General features: G+C 39.7%; 1 long non-coding RNA gene across 1 annotated transcript in view; it reads right to left on the reverse strand.

Annotated features, from left to right (window-relative positions):
• Positions 1-16,167, reverse strand: part of LOC106033648 (uncharacterized) — a 129,585-nt gene that overhangs the window by 59,943 nt on the left and 53,475 nt on the right. Inside the window, exon 5 of the long non-coding RNA XR_010834243.1 lies at positions 10,806-10,988. This is a non-coding gene — a long non-coding RNA (uncharacterized lncRNA). The remainder of the gene's footprint in view (positions 1-10,805; positions 10,989-16,167) is intronic.

Genomic DNA, 16,167 nt, shown 5'->3' on the forward strand with positions numbered 1-16,167 from the left:
TCTATGTTTCTTAAAATAGAAACGACTTAGAATGCGATACTGAGGTTTTAAAAAGACCACTTCAGAATCCACATCATAGCCATTCCTCCTGACAATGTGAGTGCAATACATAAGAAAGAAGCCACCACAACTCTGCTGATGCTGACATCTGCCTGAAGGATCTGTGGATCCTGTATCGCACTGAAAGTGACATTTAGGTAGATAAATGTATGTCTTTAAGTTTTACTTGTTTGTACACACACAGGTAATTTATGCACAGTACTCCCACATAAAGACTTCCCTTTGGAACCAAAACGTTATGAATAAAACTACTGTTTCAATGTCAGCAGAGCCAGTTGCTTCCCTACAATATCGAACATATTGAATCTAGTCTGAGGCATCACCTGTGCCCGTGCCTGTGCCATGAGCAGTGGGCACAGCCCCAGGCACCTGTAGCACAGCCCTGATGCAGCCCGAGGTCTGGCAGCCACAGTGCAGATGCCTCCCTGTCTTCAGGCAATTCCCCAAGCAGGGGACAGGCAGTGTGCTCCCCTGTGCAATACAGCTAGCGACATTCCCCGCAGAAGGGAACTTTTTAAGCGATCTCTTCTAAATAATCAGTGCTTCATTTACATAATTTCAGAACACAGTTTAGCCTGAAAGCACCATCTCTGTGGCTCCAAGACTCCTTGCTCAGCACTGGCTGCAAGTGCTGCTGGGCATCCCCCGCCACGTCAGCCCCAGTGAACCGACAAGGAGCCTGAAGGCCTGGGAGCCATAAGACAGCAAGAATCCACAGAACTTGGGAATCTCAGATCCTGTACTTCCACTTGTGTGGCACACTGCCCAGAAGCCCTCAAAGCACCCATGGCATATGCGAGGTTTTCAGGGATCTCTGGATGCATCCAGCATGTCAAGGCTATCCTAGAGCCACAGACCTCACAGCTCACCGGGAGCCATGAAATCAGTCATGAAGCCTGTCAGAACGCATCGCATGAAAGTCACTAAAACTGATGTTTTTGCAAAATAATTTAGTATCAATGAATCTGCCTTTTCTGATGGAAAAATATTTTGTCAGAAAGCTCCCAGCTAGCTCCAGTCTGTAGCTCCCTCAGGCAGGTTAATCACCAGCAGAGCTTCTACACTTCTGCCAAAATTCTTATGAAAAATATTTAAAGAGAATTTGAAATGTTATGCCAAAAAAATAAAAATAAAATCAGACTTCTGTTCTCCACTTCTGCAGACACGACTGCCCAGTAAATGAGGTGCTGGGCTGGTGCTGCATTTAATTCTCCATGATCACATTTGCATGCTATATGCAGCACTGCAGTGGTCCAATGTTTTTCTTGTCTGTCCTGACTACAAGTTCTTGGAGGCAGAGGCCCTTTCCTGCTTTGTTCCTGACAAGCAGCTTGTGCAGCCATGTAAGCAACAAGTTCCTATCAGTAGCAACTCTGGCATTTTCTGGTTCAGAGCAGCGACCTCAGCAATATATTTCCACACTGACTTTGTCCTTAAGTAACAAGTAGTTGCAAGAAAATAACACTGCCTATATATTTAAAAGTATTTTGCATGGCTTTTTAAAGGCATTGCTTTTTAAACACTGGATGGATGCTCTCCCTGCCATCACCACTGCACTGTCATTGGCTATACTTTGCTTTGCTTCTGTAAACCGCCCAGGTGTTCAAACAACAGCAGGTAGAAAAACATCCCCCTAAAATGTTTAAGTAGGAGCGGGATAGGACATTATCCTTTTGTTCCAATGAAAACCTCATAAAAGGTCTAAGTAATATTGTCTAAGCCCTGATTTTTCCAGACAAAAAACATCTAATTCTTTTTGTAACATCACAGAGTATTATTGCAAAGCATCCCTAGCAAGTCCAAGCTACACAAACTAGCTGCAAAGCTTTTAATTTGTCTAAGGAGATGCTTAAGCTGGATCAAGCATACTCAGGTGTTACAACTCAACAAAGGAGTTTGGCAATTATTCCTTTGAGAGAAGGGGAATTGCACTAACTAGTATCACTTTCGTCTCAGGTGATCCAACATGCAATACCTACTGCAGCAATAATTAAGTTGGCCCGTATTTTTAGAATTTTTAGGTTACAGAAGAACAATGGCTTTGCAATTTTATTATTATTCAACTTTTAGAATTTTAGAATAACTTGTCCCATTTTTAGAACCATATTACTTTCCCTATTTCACACAACAAATGTTTGCCATGAACTCAAATCCACGTACATAATTACTGATTTTTTTTAATTTTTTTTTTGGAATGCAACCTACCCACACACGTTACCTGAAATTTGGTTTCTGTTTTCACCTTCCTTCTGAATTAAACTAAAATAGCATCATTTTTATGCTAATATCTTCATAACTCAAAAAAAAATGAAATTAGTATTTTATAGCCTCAGACACCTCCTTCAGACAGCTACTTCATAGGCAAGCAGACTGACGTAATAAAAGCAGAGGGCTTGAAACATACCACAGAGTCTGAGCTAAAATCCACTGAAACCAGATGAAGAAAGAATTCCTTTGACACCCACAGTTTCAAGTCTGGGCTCAGTAAATGACCTAATGAAGATATTAATGCATAATCATAACTTCCTATTCTTTTTAAATTACATGTTAGCAGTTGGATACAGTTGCCTGACAGTTACCTTGATGAAATCTTTTTCACAGAATCATCTAGGTTGGAAGAGACCTCAAAGATCATCTAGTCCAACCTCTGACCTAACACTAACAAGTACTTCACTAAACCATATCACTAAGCTCTACATCTAAATGTCTTTTCAAGACCTCTAGGGATGGTGACTCAACCACTTCCCTGGGCAGCCCATTCCAATGCCTAACAACCCTTTCAGTAAATAAGTTCTTCCTAATACCCAACCTAAACCTCCCCTGGTGCAACTTTAGCCCATTCCCCCTTGTCCTGTCACCAGGCACGTGGGAGAATAGACCAACCCCCACCTCGCTACAGCCTCCTTTAAGGTACCTGATAGGCTCTGGCAGAACGGGATCCCAACAGTTTCGGATACTCTGTGGCTGACCAGCTGAAGTCTCCAGCAGGACCTGAACAGCCACATTCTTGCTGCCATCTGACAGAAACTTCTAGATTGGCATACACCTACCAGCGCTGTTCCTTGTTTTACAGTTTGTAATCAGCTCTATATTAGTTCCTGTAAAGAACTGACACCATACTAACCAGAACCTTTAAACTGCACGCACAGCATGCTTTACCACAGGCAGCAAAAACTGTTTCGGATTTCATCATACGATTGGCAATCAACATCTGCAGAATGGTACCATCTTTATGGTTTTTTTTCTTTTCTGACGTGGCAATGAATTTGTTTCTACTTTATTTTTCAAACCCCAATTTAAATATATTTAAAAGGTAAGCGGTATACATACATTATGCAGAATGATATTGCGTTATGTATATTTTTAAGCACCAACTGCCTCCTGTTCTTATTGCCATAAAATTGAAAGATTCATGATTTTAACCACAGATGAGCTACCATAATTGCATATTTTACAGCCTGACCAAGTTTTCTTGAGTCCTTCCACCCGCTCCACCCCTCATCTGTACCTCATGGCTGCCTCTCGTCGCATCCCCACCTGAACTTGTACACCACCTGGCTCTGGGGATTATGGCCAAGAACTCTTTGTTTCTGCTAGACTACAGAAAAATTAAATGCATAATAAAAGATGGATGCACAAGCTTCTTTATAGAAATCCTTTCATAGAAAGGGATTACAGTTTACTATTTTAATTTTATACTGGTAAAATTTGTAAAATTTTTGTAAACTGCAAAATCTTCTTAGGAAGCAATAGCTCAATGAAATGCCAGGTTGATTACTCATTAAAAACTACAGAATCCAATTTGGTGTGAAAAGAATACTTTTATGGATACAAATAGGGGGATCCCTCAAATCTTTAACTATAGGAAAAAAAAAAAGGAAAAAGAAAAAAAAAAGCCATATCCTGGGCTGTATTGAAACAGTATTTATAAAGTACATAAGGATTGGAGTCATAGTATAAATAAACATCCCACTGATTCAAAAGCATACTTTTCAAATTTTTAAACTGACCAATATTCCAAAGACTAAAACAAAACATGCAGCTATAATGCTACTGGAAAATAAATAAATAAATAAAACTAATCATTTTAGGTAGAGCCAGTAAAAAACCCTGCTAGCTATGGTACAGCATAATGAAAGGAAAAGATTATACTTTGTTAGAAGAATTAGGTTTCCTAATGATTCCAAAATCTATATAGCAGCATAGGTCACACAGATCTTTCCACTGAATTTAGTGACTGGAAAATTTGATTCCCCATTTGATTTGATTTAAAGCTCTGGAACCAAAGCATTTGTATGTGCAACTGTTTCCACCCTTTTATTTTGATCAGTTTTCAGCACTTGTTTCAACAGTAACTACTCCACTATTACAAGTCAGTGACTGAATTGCAAAAAAGGAGATGTAACTAAAAATGCCAATATTAAAATAGTCCAGGAACACTCCATTAAAGTTATGTTATTTGGGTCATTGGTGCCACTATAGATTCTCTCCTGTTGTTATATAGGCTGCATAAAACAACTTCATGCCCATACGCCCAAAAAAAAAAAAAATCAACTTCTACTGATCAATGAAATAGGAGCAGATGTTTTCAAAGTAGAAGAAAATACAAAGGTGCACATACAAATTGAGTTATCCTAGGCAACGGAGATCTATTCCTGCACTGTATGGGTTTGTTTTCTGAGAATTTGACAGCTGTTACTCTGGCAAATACATATTCACTGCTGCAGTGTCCTGAATCTGTTTTCCTGAGTGAGAATTTGACAGCTGTACAATTATTTCTAGTGCAGAACAAGGAAATGCACTGATTATTGCCTTCATCTTGCTTTATTCAGTCTCAATATGATACAACATAGACGCTATCCTTCCATGTCAGCTACTCGCTGGAACTGAAATTTGGCAATGGAAACACAAAAGTAGATGGGCCTTAAGTTAAGACCAAAAAAAAGAAATAAAAATAAAAATGTAGAAACTTGTTAATTATCTCAAAGGCTTGTTTTTTCCATCCAGGCAGAATGAGCTCAAGATGAGCTGCTTTCCTGGAAAGGAGGCTACTGTGACGTCAGTTCAGTAAATTTCTCAGTGGTCTTACAGTTCTAATCAATTTACTGTTTTCCAGCTTTTTACTGGTAATGTACCTCAAAGACTGTTGACAAAGAAATGCCTCTTTCCTACTCCGCACCAATTCTTGGTGCAACTGCCAAACCATCTCTCAGTCCCACAATCCTTCACCTACTGCCTCCAACCATTCTCCTCCATTTTCTTCATTTTCTTAACTTGTCAGGGGGAGGGAGAAAGACTCAGATTGTGGGATGGTATTTGTTATTAGTTCTCTGTCCTCTGCAGTGACTACTCTCTCCCTCCCTCCTTGCCACCTTCTTGGAGCCTTCCTCCCATTCCGACTCAAGAGGAGCTGCATGTTGCAACTGGTGAAACCCTGGCGTGATTAATGGCTGAGCCAAGAGCTCTGGAGAGAAGAATAGAAGCTGAGACTGGCAGGAAGAGGGAAGCTGGATGATTTTCAAGAAGCTGACTACTATTTTATTCATGACAGGGAAGAACTGGTTACAGAGTAATCACCAGCTATGTGACTTTTCCCAGGTCCAAAATCCCAAACAAAAGAAATAGAACTGGATATTTATATAGTGTTTCTTATCCACGGGCCTCATAGCAAATACCATCACCCCTTCACTTAGGAGGAAAATTGAGTCACAGAAAAGTTGAATGATTTTCTTACACAGTAAGGGAAGGGCAGAGCCCTGGCTAAGATCCTCTGGCTCCCACTATCACATTGACCCCACAAGATGCCTGCAAGGCTCTTCTGCTCATGACAGCTCAGAGCAAACCCTCTGTAGTATAAGCATGGTAACACAAAGCTCCAACCTGTGCTGTCTCAGCCATCACCCCACTTTGTGGTGGGCCTGGCAGCACTTCCTAATGGGCAGCATGTAACACAGCACTGAAATGCATGAGGTAGTTCAGACAGCGCAGATCAAACAGCAAAGCAGACTGAACTAGCCAAACCCAACACTGCACTGAATCCAGCACCTCTGCTGGGCTGTATCTCTTTCGTCTGAAATCTCCAGGGAGCACACACCTAAAGCACTACAACTGCTGCAGGGACACTGCTGCCCATACTTCATCTAACAACTTTCAAGTCCATCCTAGCAAACACAGTGGCTGCAATATGGAGGTTTCCTAGATTCCCTGTTGAGAAAAGATAAGAAACTGTAACAAATAAACAGATTTCCCAGCTCACCAGGGTGACTTTTCTAAAGGATTATTCAGGATCTGTCATCAATTTACTGCCTGCCTCTATCTGTCTTAAATTCTGTGTGATTACTTTGTTTAGTTTTGCTGACACTTGTGTTTTGTTTAAGGGTCTCTTTGTGCAATCCTTTGTGTCTGCTTTAAATAAGCACTCTTCCTGTGCTTGTAGCAGCATGCTTGAGTTCAGCAAGATGTCTATCACTTAATAACCAAATGAAAAGTTTAATCACCCAAAAGCTAGCTTTCAACCTGCAGTTAACAAAACAGAAAAGCTAAGGGTGTTCCATATGTATTTTTCTCTCCATTTCTTCTGTTATCACATTTGCTTGTCTGAGCAAGTTTGGTGCTGTGTATTTAGTCCTGTAAATATCAGCTCAGCATGTGGAAACATGCAGCATGTACTCTTACTTTGCAGTCAGAATCAGTCCAACAAAGCACAGCAATTACTCATTGCAGTCCTTCAAAACTGTTGTTTTTTTGTTACTGATCACTGAGAATGTATGAAACTGAAAGAATATGCACTAATGGCTTGCTGAGCACATCAACTGTAGAAAATTGGGCAAGCATATCTGAGCAAAACATGACATGGAAACCAAACAGGAAAAATACAAGTCATGCCAAGGTGTCATTTTTACAAAGTGACTTTTTTAAAAAAACAAAGAGACAAGTTAATGTCCCAATATGGGACAATAAAGCTATGTTAAAAACACTTGCCATTAACAGCCATCTGCTCTCTGCAATTTGGGGGTAATTTTTACGTACAGCTGACAGCTTTGCATCATCTTTCCTCTTTCGTGAAGGATTGTCTATGCCTCTAGTGTACAAAGCCTCTGAGAAGCAGGATCTGTCCATTACCTTGTGGCTTACAATAAGCTGATGCACTAATAAACATGTAGTGTTCTGCACTGGATACCCAAACAGAAATCACACACAGGATTTGGAGGGAAAAAAAAATATATATATATATATATATATATATATGCTAATAGTATTCCAGTCCTCCCTAATAATATTCTGCTCATGTCAGCACTGCCTGTAAAAATCAAGAGACAAAGTGTGCTCACTGCCCTTGACACATTGTGATGGTAAGAAAAATCAAGACTGCTTTCTCACTGTTCTCTGAGTACAAGGAGAGATCTCTGCTTAAGCCTATCTTCTTGATCAGAATGCCTCTGGTGTCCTTACGCCTTTTCCTCCTGTTTGAACTTGTCTCTTCAGAATATTTAGTAAATATAGTTCATGTTCACACCTAAAGTAACACTACCTTCTTTTGTTTTGTTACGTTAGATACACTCACAACAAATGGCGTGGTTGTACTTCCCTCATTCGCAATCCTTGCAAAGAACACTTGCACAAGAAAAGTGCAGAGAAAACTAAAATCCTATTAACATTCAAATTGTGCTCTCACTACTGTTTCCATTTCTCAGATCTGATATAATTTTAATATACACTAGGAAAAAAGTCCAGAAAAAAGAAACTGGAGCAGCTAAAAGTGATTTTTCTATTGCCTTAAAGCACTTCCTTCAATACACAAGGGAGATGGTGGTCAAGCTCCCACAAAATCTAGATCAGTCTTGTGACTGTAGCCCAGCAAGCACCCACCCTGTAAACATTAGGCGTATTTATGCATTATTTAACACTGGACTATGCAAATCAGTCAGAAACTCTTCATTCCAGTCCCAAAATGTTGATGAAGCTACACTTAATTTGAGCCTATTTTACGTTTTGAACATCCAAAAGTTAAGGAGTTGTTTTTAGTCTTCAAGCACTGGAACAAAAATGAGTACAATTTTCATAATTATCACTGAGGGTCAAGTTACAAACATCTTCAGCTATCAAAGACGCCTTGAGTATTGGTTCATCTGGACCCACTTAAAATGCAGCTAAACCAGTGCCTTTTCCTCTCAAACAAAACACATTTGCCAAAGTAATTATCTTGAGTAGGAATTCAGACTTGTTTGTACACACGCTAGATCTATTCTTGAACTGAACTTTCTTTAGCTTGTAGTTGTCTGCAAAACGGGATCCATGTCACCATGCTGGTTTTGTTTCATGCCCTCAGCTTTCCTATGATTGGGTCTGATCCAAACCCAGAGGTATAGCAATGGAAAGACATGCAATTGTGACTTGAACTGGCTCCAGATCAGCGTCAAGAACTAGTATTTTTCTTCTGTGTCATACCTGAGCCTTGGTGCAGATGACCTAAGAGAAAGTTTCAGGAGATAATTCTCCACACAAACTGTGAGCCTGGTATTCATCAACTGTGAAGCAGACACAGTATTACTGCCTGTCATACCACTGAGAAAACATGGATCTTAACTGCAGCACATACCTTAGAGCGGAACATTTTTTTAGATAGGTTTTTTGTTTCACTGTTAGAACAGCCATGCCTGCGGTACAATCCACTACACATCTCACCTCTGAACCGTGTTGCAGAAGCACTGCAAATTTTTCTGATTCATGACAACACACTCCATATGGTCCCCTTTATGAGTATTTCACCCTCCTAACTCTACATTCTGCTTATAAGAATCCACCTACCAATATTCTATCATTTCAGGTAAGCCCTTATTTCTTTGCTGGTGGCTCTGCAGTAGTCGGTTTCACAGGTAAGATTACTGTCACATCGCTGCCTCTCAGCATGACATTCTGCAGCTCCCAAATGCTCCTAACCCACATCCATCATTTGGTCTCCATGCCAGCTTTCCTTTGCTCCTGCCCTGTACATGGTCACAGGATTCCCAGTACCCTTGCATTCACTCTGAAGTCTATCAGTGTTTTCCTCATGTGGCTGAGCACCCCATAAATTCCAATTAACAGGATGGAGCACTGTTACTGTGACCGCTCCACTATCCCACATGGCAGGCACTGATTTATGCCATTCTCTTCTGTGTGAGCTGCCAGTGGTTTCAACCCTGGTTCTTTCTCTCTGCCTAGTCATCAGTATACCATTGCCTCTGCTGGGCTGATCCCATAGTCAGTGCTCGCCTCCTTACCAATGGGCTGAAAGCTATTTACCTTTTGGCTCATCTGAATCTCAACTCTGTATTGTTGTGCTTGGGGTATCTACCACGGGCACAACAGCACAAATGTCATCATTGGTGTTTTATTTCTGTCTCCTCAATTCTATTTTTTTCAAAATGGCTACTAAACTTCCTTAAGAGCACCTTTATCCATCTCATTTCCCTGTCTGTTTTGTCTTTCCTAAATGTTACACTCCACTTCCTATACTGTTTTGTTTACTTTGAAACATTTTCATTCAGAACAGAAGGAAATTTGTGCTTTGCATGTCTGTAAGCACAGAATAAATAAGAATGCATGTGTTTCACATTAGACTGCCATGAATATTTATTTAGTCATCTATTCTAGCAATCCATACATCTTACTTCCTCAGGCCTCTTATTAACTATCCACTAGAACTGAAGGACTTACTGCTTACAGTTCTACTTCTCACTGATGAAAATTACGTATCGTGTTTTAGTGTACCATTCAGTTCCTGTCTCCCACTCAAGTCAGAAACATCAGTAACTATTTTTGACCAGATTTGCAGCACAGAAAATTTCAAATATTTTTGCAAATCCCGAGGTGCAGAGTACAGCTGGTGCAGGAAAACCATTTAGATTTTGCAAAAAAGCTTATCAACTAAGCAGCAATTCTGTAGACTGAAACAGAACTGAAATCCATTGAACAGAGACAGACTACCCTCTGCAGTTTCAGGTAACTGACTCATGCTTGGCCCTTTTCTAGATAGAATTGTAAGTGTATGAATGACTGAATTGGGTTAATAAACTAAACTCAACCCACGTCTTCCCGCAGAATTAATCTCAGAGTTTACATGTCTATTTTCCCTGAGATTTTGTTACTGTTCTCATCGGCTTCTTCCTGTGGGGCCTGCAAACACACTCCAGGAAAGAAGCTTGCCAGGATATAAGAGAAATCTCATGAGAAATTCTGTTGTTGGTTCATTTCCAGGAAAATTCTGCAGACTCAAGACACATAAGCACATTTCTCTAAAGTTGGGAGACAATACCTGTGATATTTCCAATAGCAACAGTGATCACTTCCTGAAAGTTGTTCTTAATAGTCTCACTTTTCAGACGCTAGTTGGATGTGAAAACGTCATTGCCAGTCTAAGCAGCATAGAAATAATGAAAACTTAATCTAAAACAATAAATTTGTTTTGAATTCTGCAAAGGGCTGCAGAGACTTTACATGAAAATTTTAAAAATTAGAGGAAGAAAAACCTTTACTGTTCTTCTTTTCCAACTTTCTTTGGACATCAGACCCAAGTGTTTGTGGGTCTAGCAGAAACTCATTATTTTGCTTTGATCCAAGTCTGTGGTTCCTTTAGACAACACCATTAACCTAATTAGCTCCTGCACTAGGCAGAAGGCATGTCTCCTGAGACTTTGTATGAGGAGAAACAAGGACCTCAGAAGGACCACCACAGTATACAGAGAGCACTTCTGTATACTAACCAAAAGGAAATGGAGAGGACAGGAGGGCACCTGAAATCCAGGAAAGCTTTCTTCAGGAGTGAAACTGAAGTTAAATAGCTCTGTCTGCTCATGATCCACAGTCCAGAATGCTCTGCTCATGATCCACAGTCCAGAATGCTCTGGCAATAGCAGCAGGTCATATTGCATCTCAACATGACACACCTAAAGCAAACAAACAAAACCAACATGAACATTCAAACGCTCATTACGTAAAATCCCCAGATAGGAATCGCAACTCAAGTTTCCCTAATCCTGATACCAAGATAGTATCCATCCCATTATGCTCTGTCACTTTGCCTAACAAATTAGACCATACAGACAGGCATCCTTTTCTGGATCCAGTCAGGTCAGGGTTGAGGTTACTGCTCACAGCTGCCAAAACTGACCTCACCGATATCACCATCTTAGTTCAGCTAATGTTGCGGATGATACCTACAAAAATCTGTCTCAACCTGATTGAGGACTTTACTGACTTCCTTAGAGCATGGACCCTCTGAAAGACCTCGTGCTCAGCAGAGAGCCCAGCGCTCTCACCGCGCACTGCACATGCTACAAACATCAGCCAAAGTAGGCTGCTTGGGGAGACAGATGGAGGAATTCCACCATCTGCTCCTGATCACGTTCAGATAAATCCTGGATAGTGGATTGCTCTGATTTGGGGTTTTCTAGATGTTTACAGTGAATTTCAAGCAGATCAGAAATGTCAGTACAAAAAACATAATATCAACGGAATTGAGGCAACTCTAGAGCCAGGTCACAACCAAGCTGGATCAGAAGGGTGGTTTTTTGCTTTTAGTTTTATTTCATTTTTAACTTAAAACCAACTTTAGTCACCCACACCTGTTATAAAATCTATTTCCAAGTCACACACATTATCTTTTTTGTTTGGGTAAGGTGAGGGGAATGCTTCCTTATTCAATATTCTTAAGCTGTTTGCATAAAATACATGCTAAATAATTCAGGAGACTGACTGGTAAAAGGCAAAGTCTTTACAAATAAGAAAGACTAAAAACAGAATTCATGGAAAACACTCCAGAGTCCCCTAATTCTTCCATTGTTGAGCCTCAAGTACCTTTTTTTTTTTTTGGTATTATTATTTTTCAAGTAAGAAAGGGATTTCTAGAATGCATCTCTTGGACACACAGGACACACATACCTCAGTATACCATTAAGCATACAAACTCCTTTTTTTTTTCTTCTATTTACGAAACATTTTCCTTGCCTGTAATTGCCAATTTTTGTACAATTGCTAGCCCTAACTGCAATCCGTCATTTTACTTCTTGTGCTCATAACACTGCATTCCCAGTCATAGTCAAATTAAGGACTGATCTGTTGTCCACTGAAGCCAGAAGACAGGGATTCTCCAATTTCAGCAGAGTAGGGAACTAAGGAGATAGAAAAGAGTTGTGCAGCTATTTGCTGCCTAAATCCTAGCAATTTAAAATACATGAAGTTTACTTTGGGGGTTAATTTTATACTGAATTATAGAAGATTATACTCTTCACACAATCAAAGGCAGCATATCCAGATCAAGCAAATCACACGGAAGTTCTGATTTGTGAAATACAAGCTAGTGTGGCCAAAGACTTTTTTGAGAAAAGACAAAAATGCCAGCCTTTTATGCTCTTTTGACTTTTTAAAATGACTTTTTGTTGTTTTATACTGGGATAACTACTGAGTTCACCAGGTCAGAGAACCACATGAAGTTGCTGATCTAACCCTAACTCCTATAGCCCACAGTCACAAATACATTGTTTCAGCAACTGAAAGCAGTTTGTGTGTGATTCCCGGTGAGAAATTCATCACAGCACCCCAGGCCCCCTGCTTTTGGGTGTCTGTCTGTAACCTGGATCTTTGCAAAGTGTAGTAATCACATTTCAACAATAAAACTTCTAGAGATAATTAGATTTTACACTGCCAGCCAGCACTTCATTGCTAATACTTATGATGCATTACATATTTGTCTGAGAACATTAGTGCTCAGATAATTAACTCTTCTGCTGGGTGTCCAGGTTATGCTGTTCAGTGAAAACACACTGCACCCACAGAGACGTGCCTCATATAGAAGCACATCTAATTCCTAAACCTCTTATGTGGTCACTAAATTAAAATCTAGGTTATAGCAGTTAAATGAATTCCCTTTTCATTCTTTTTTCTCTCCTTTCTTTTTTGGCACTTTCTAGCAAAACAGTTCACATACAATCGCTTGATGGCTGGAAACTATGCTTGGCAGAAGGAGCCGAGACTCAGCGTGGCTCCAGTCAAGACAAACAGCTGAATTATTATGACGTTAGTAAACAGGTGATTAGTCTTGCATGTCATTGTACACCACCTCAAGCTCATTACTGAAGTCTTACAACACTCTCTTTAAAAATTCAGACCTGTTTGACCTGCTACTAGCCATGGTGCATTTCAAGCACCCATGGATAAAGTGCAATCTTGTCAAACTGAAGACACCTGCTCCCAGCAGGAACACTACTTATGAACTGCCAAGTTTTTTGTTACAGTACCTTGAGAGGCAATGATTTTTCCATCTGCAATAACTAGCATCAACTTGGCTGCAGTCTATTTATTGCCACATGAAGTGCATACAGGTATAAAAGCAGGAAGTACACAAACACAAAATGGGAGAAGACCACTGAAGATAACTTCTGCTGTGTGCTCCACAAGCTTTTGAAATTCATTTCCTTTGGAAACGCTGCTGGCAACAACTTTCATTTCTTTTTTCTCCAACACCAGGTCTGTCAGAGAGAAATTCACTCCCCTGTACAGGGGTGTATATAACTTATTTCAGATGTGACAATATAAACTAAAGATATCTCCCCTTTCCGTTACTCTTGTGCTCAAGTTTTGTCAACTGTTGTTGACCTAGGGGTGGATAATTCACTTCATGGATTAATCAAGCTCTGTCCTTGTCTCCCCCGCAAAGCCCCTGCTGCAGCACAGCTGCATGCACAGCAGGGCACCTTGCTTGGCTCTGCTCTGCCCACTGCTGTTTCAAGCTGCCTCTACTCCCTTCTTCACAGGCTCTGCAGAGGAAATGCATACCAAAGTACTTCCTTTTTCTTGATCTTATTTCTTCAGCGATGCTTGCTCCTGGATAGCAAACCATATATGTCAGTGTACCTCTAGATTAAAGGCTGTCTTTAATCCTCTTTGTTCCAAGAAAAACACGAACACTGGGATAATTCTTTCCTTCTTGTCTTTATTTTATGAGGGTGCAAATGGTAATTTAAGCTAATTACTTTTTAGTACTGTGGTCATTAAAAGTCCAGTAAAAAGATGGTCTAGGGCTTCAGTGAAGGTATCATAGAATCTAGGTTTATTTTCAGTGTCTTCCACAAGCACCATGAAAAGCCTGATCAGGAGCTCAGTGCTCCTCAGACTTCCCCCAGCAGCTTAATTCGACAACACATTGCTTGCTCTCTTCGCTACCCTTAAGAGACCTCAATGAGTAAAGTCCATTTGGTGGCACTTAATCATATATATGCAAATGTTGCATTTAGAATTTGGAGCTCACCATGAGCCTATTTTTCTTGAGCTGTTATTTTAAAATGTGCTTTAAATAAATTTTGCAGTAAACATGCGGTATGTTTCAGTAACAACCATTTTTCTCCTGATTAGTAAATTACTGTTGTTTCCAATGTTTCATTCTAACTACTACTTGCTCAGAGTCACAGGAAAACAGAGCACTTAGTCAAGACAAACTTCCCTTTATTTCCATCTCAGCAAAGCAAGCTCTAGATTACTTTTAGAAAAACAGTTTTCAGCTGACAAAGTGAAAAATGTTGCATAACGGCAAACTTGTAACATGGTAAGAAAGTTTTAATAGAAGGATTACCACTTTCTGTTGTAACTAGTTTAAAAGTCCTTTAAGAGTTTCTGCTAAGAACAGATGATTATATTTGCAGTATTTATGTAATTTCTATTGGCTGGCTGTGTAATAATTTATGAAAGTTGTGACAGCACAGAGCTTTAATACAGATTAAGTGATATTGAGAGAGGAAAATACAACACACTGGCATTTTGCTACACAGAATACCAATCCCAGGATCATCTAGAATTGTAAAACAATTCAGTTTGAAAATATAAATTGTGTTTTCCCATCCAGTGGGAAAATCTGTCTCAAGCACATATTCTTCTGCGTAGGTATGTATCAATTCTATCTCATTATACGATGTTACCTGTGTGTCAGAACCCATTTATACAGACTTAGGAAGACACAAGCAAGTCATTTATATCATTCTCATCTAGAGATAATAAATATCTTTAACACTATATCATTTTGCATTCAGCGTTGGTCACGTATCTTAAAACTTTTCAGTTCTATTTGTATGCATTTCTATTTGTAAAGCTAGGCAATCATAATGCAAGTCTTAGAGGAAGGTGAAGGTTTTAACTTTCTAGTTCATGGCAGAACTGTCCAAAAATAATGTCAAAAAGTCAATACAGAATGGCCATGATTGTACCAGGGTACTGCAGTGCAAAATAAAGTTAGGACTGCCCTGCTGGTTAGCTAGATAATGCTTCTTTTCAATGGCACATAGCTCTCATCTACAAGCCTGATAGATGCCAGGAAAACATTTCTCACATAGGATTTATATACTTCTAATTGGAAGATAATTTAAGTTTTACTTTGGTTTGAGGTTGGTCAAGAGTTTTGGTGTCCAGGAGATCAGTGAGCAGATTATCAGTGAACTGACGAAAAGTAGGACAAAAATGCAGCTGGTGACAAAGGTTTCATGTTTGTATACCTGTGAATGCATGTGAAATCATACATGCCAGCACATGAAATCTCCAGCTCTGAATTTTGCATTTGCAAAGTCCCCATTTTAATTAACATCAACTATAATCGTATGGTAAACTAGGCATAATAACAGTAATTAAGACCTTGGCCTCTTAGAACACATCAGACACACACACACACAAAATCCAATTTGGAGAAATATATGGAGCATTCAAAGGTCAGTATTGAGATTTTATCTGGGATATCTAAACAAACAGGCAAATCAACCCTATTTAACAATAAAAGTGTTTTTCTTGAGATCTCAAGAGGATTTCCAATTATTCACAAATGGCTAACTGTGTGCTCCTTTCACAGAATTATAAATGAGTTACCAGAAAATAGCAAGTTTGACAAAACTGTCCAACAGCCCATTAGCTGCACAACTGTGCTAAATAGCCAGAAACAACTCTAAATCTGCCAGAACTAGTGTCTCTCGAGTCCGCCAAGGGGACAGATACTTCAGCTGCAGAAATATCCATTCACAACTTGCCACCATCTGGACCTTGCAAACTAAACACTGAAGTGATGGGCTGGCACATTCCAGCTCAGTAATG

The sequence above is a fragment of the Anser cygnoides genome, chromosome 11 (genome assembly GCF_040182565.1).
Source record: "Anser cygnoides isolate HZ-2024a breed goose chromosome 11, Taihu_goose_T2T_genome, whole genome shotgun sequence".
In the NCBI taxonomy this organism is placed as follows: domain Eukaryota; kingdom Metazoa; phylum Chordata; class Aves; order Anseriformes; family Anatidae; genus Anser; species Anser cygnoides.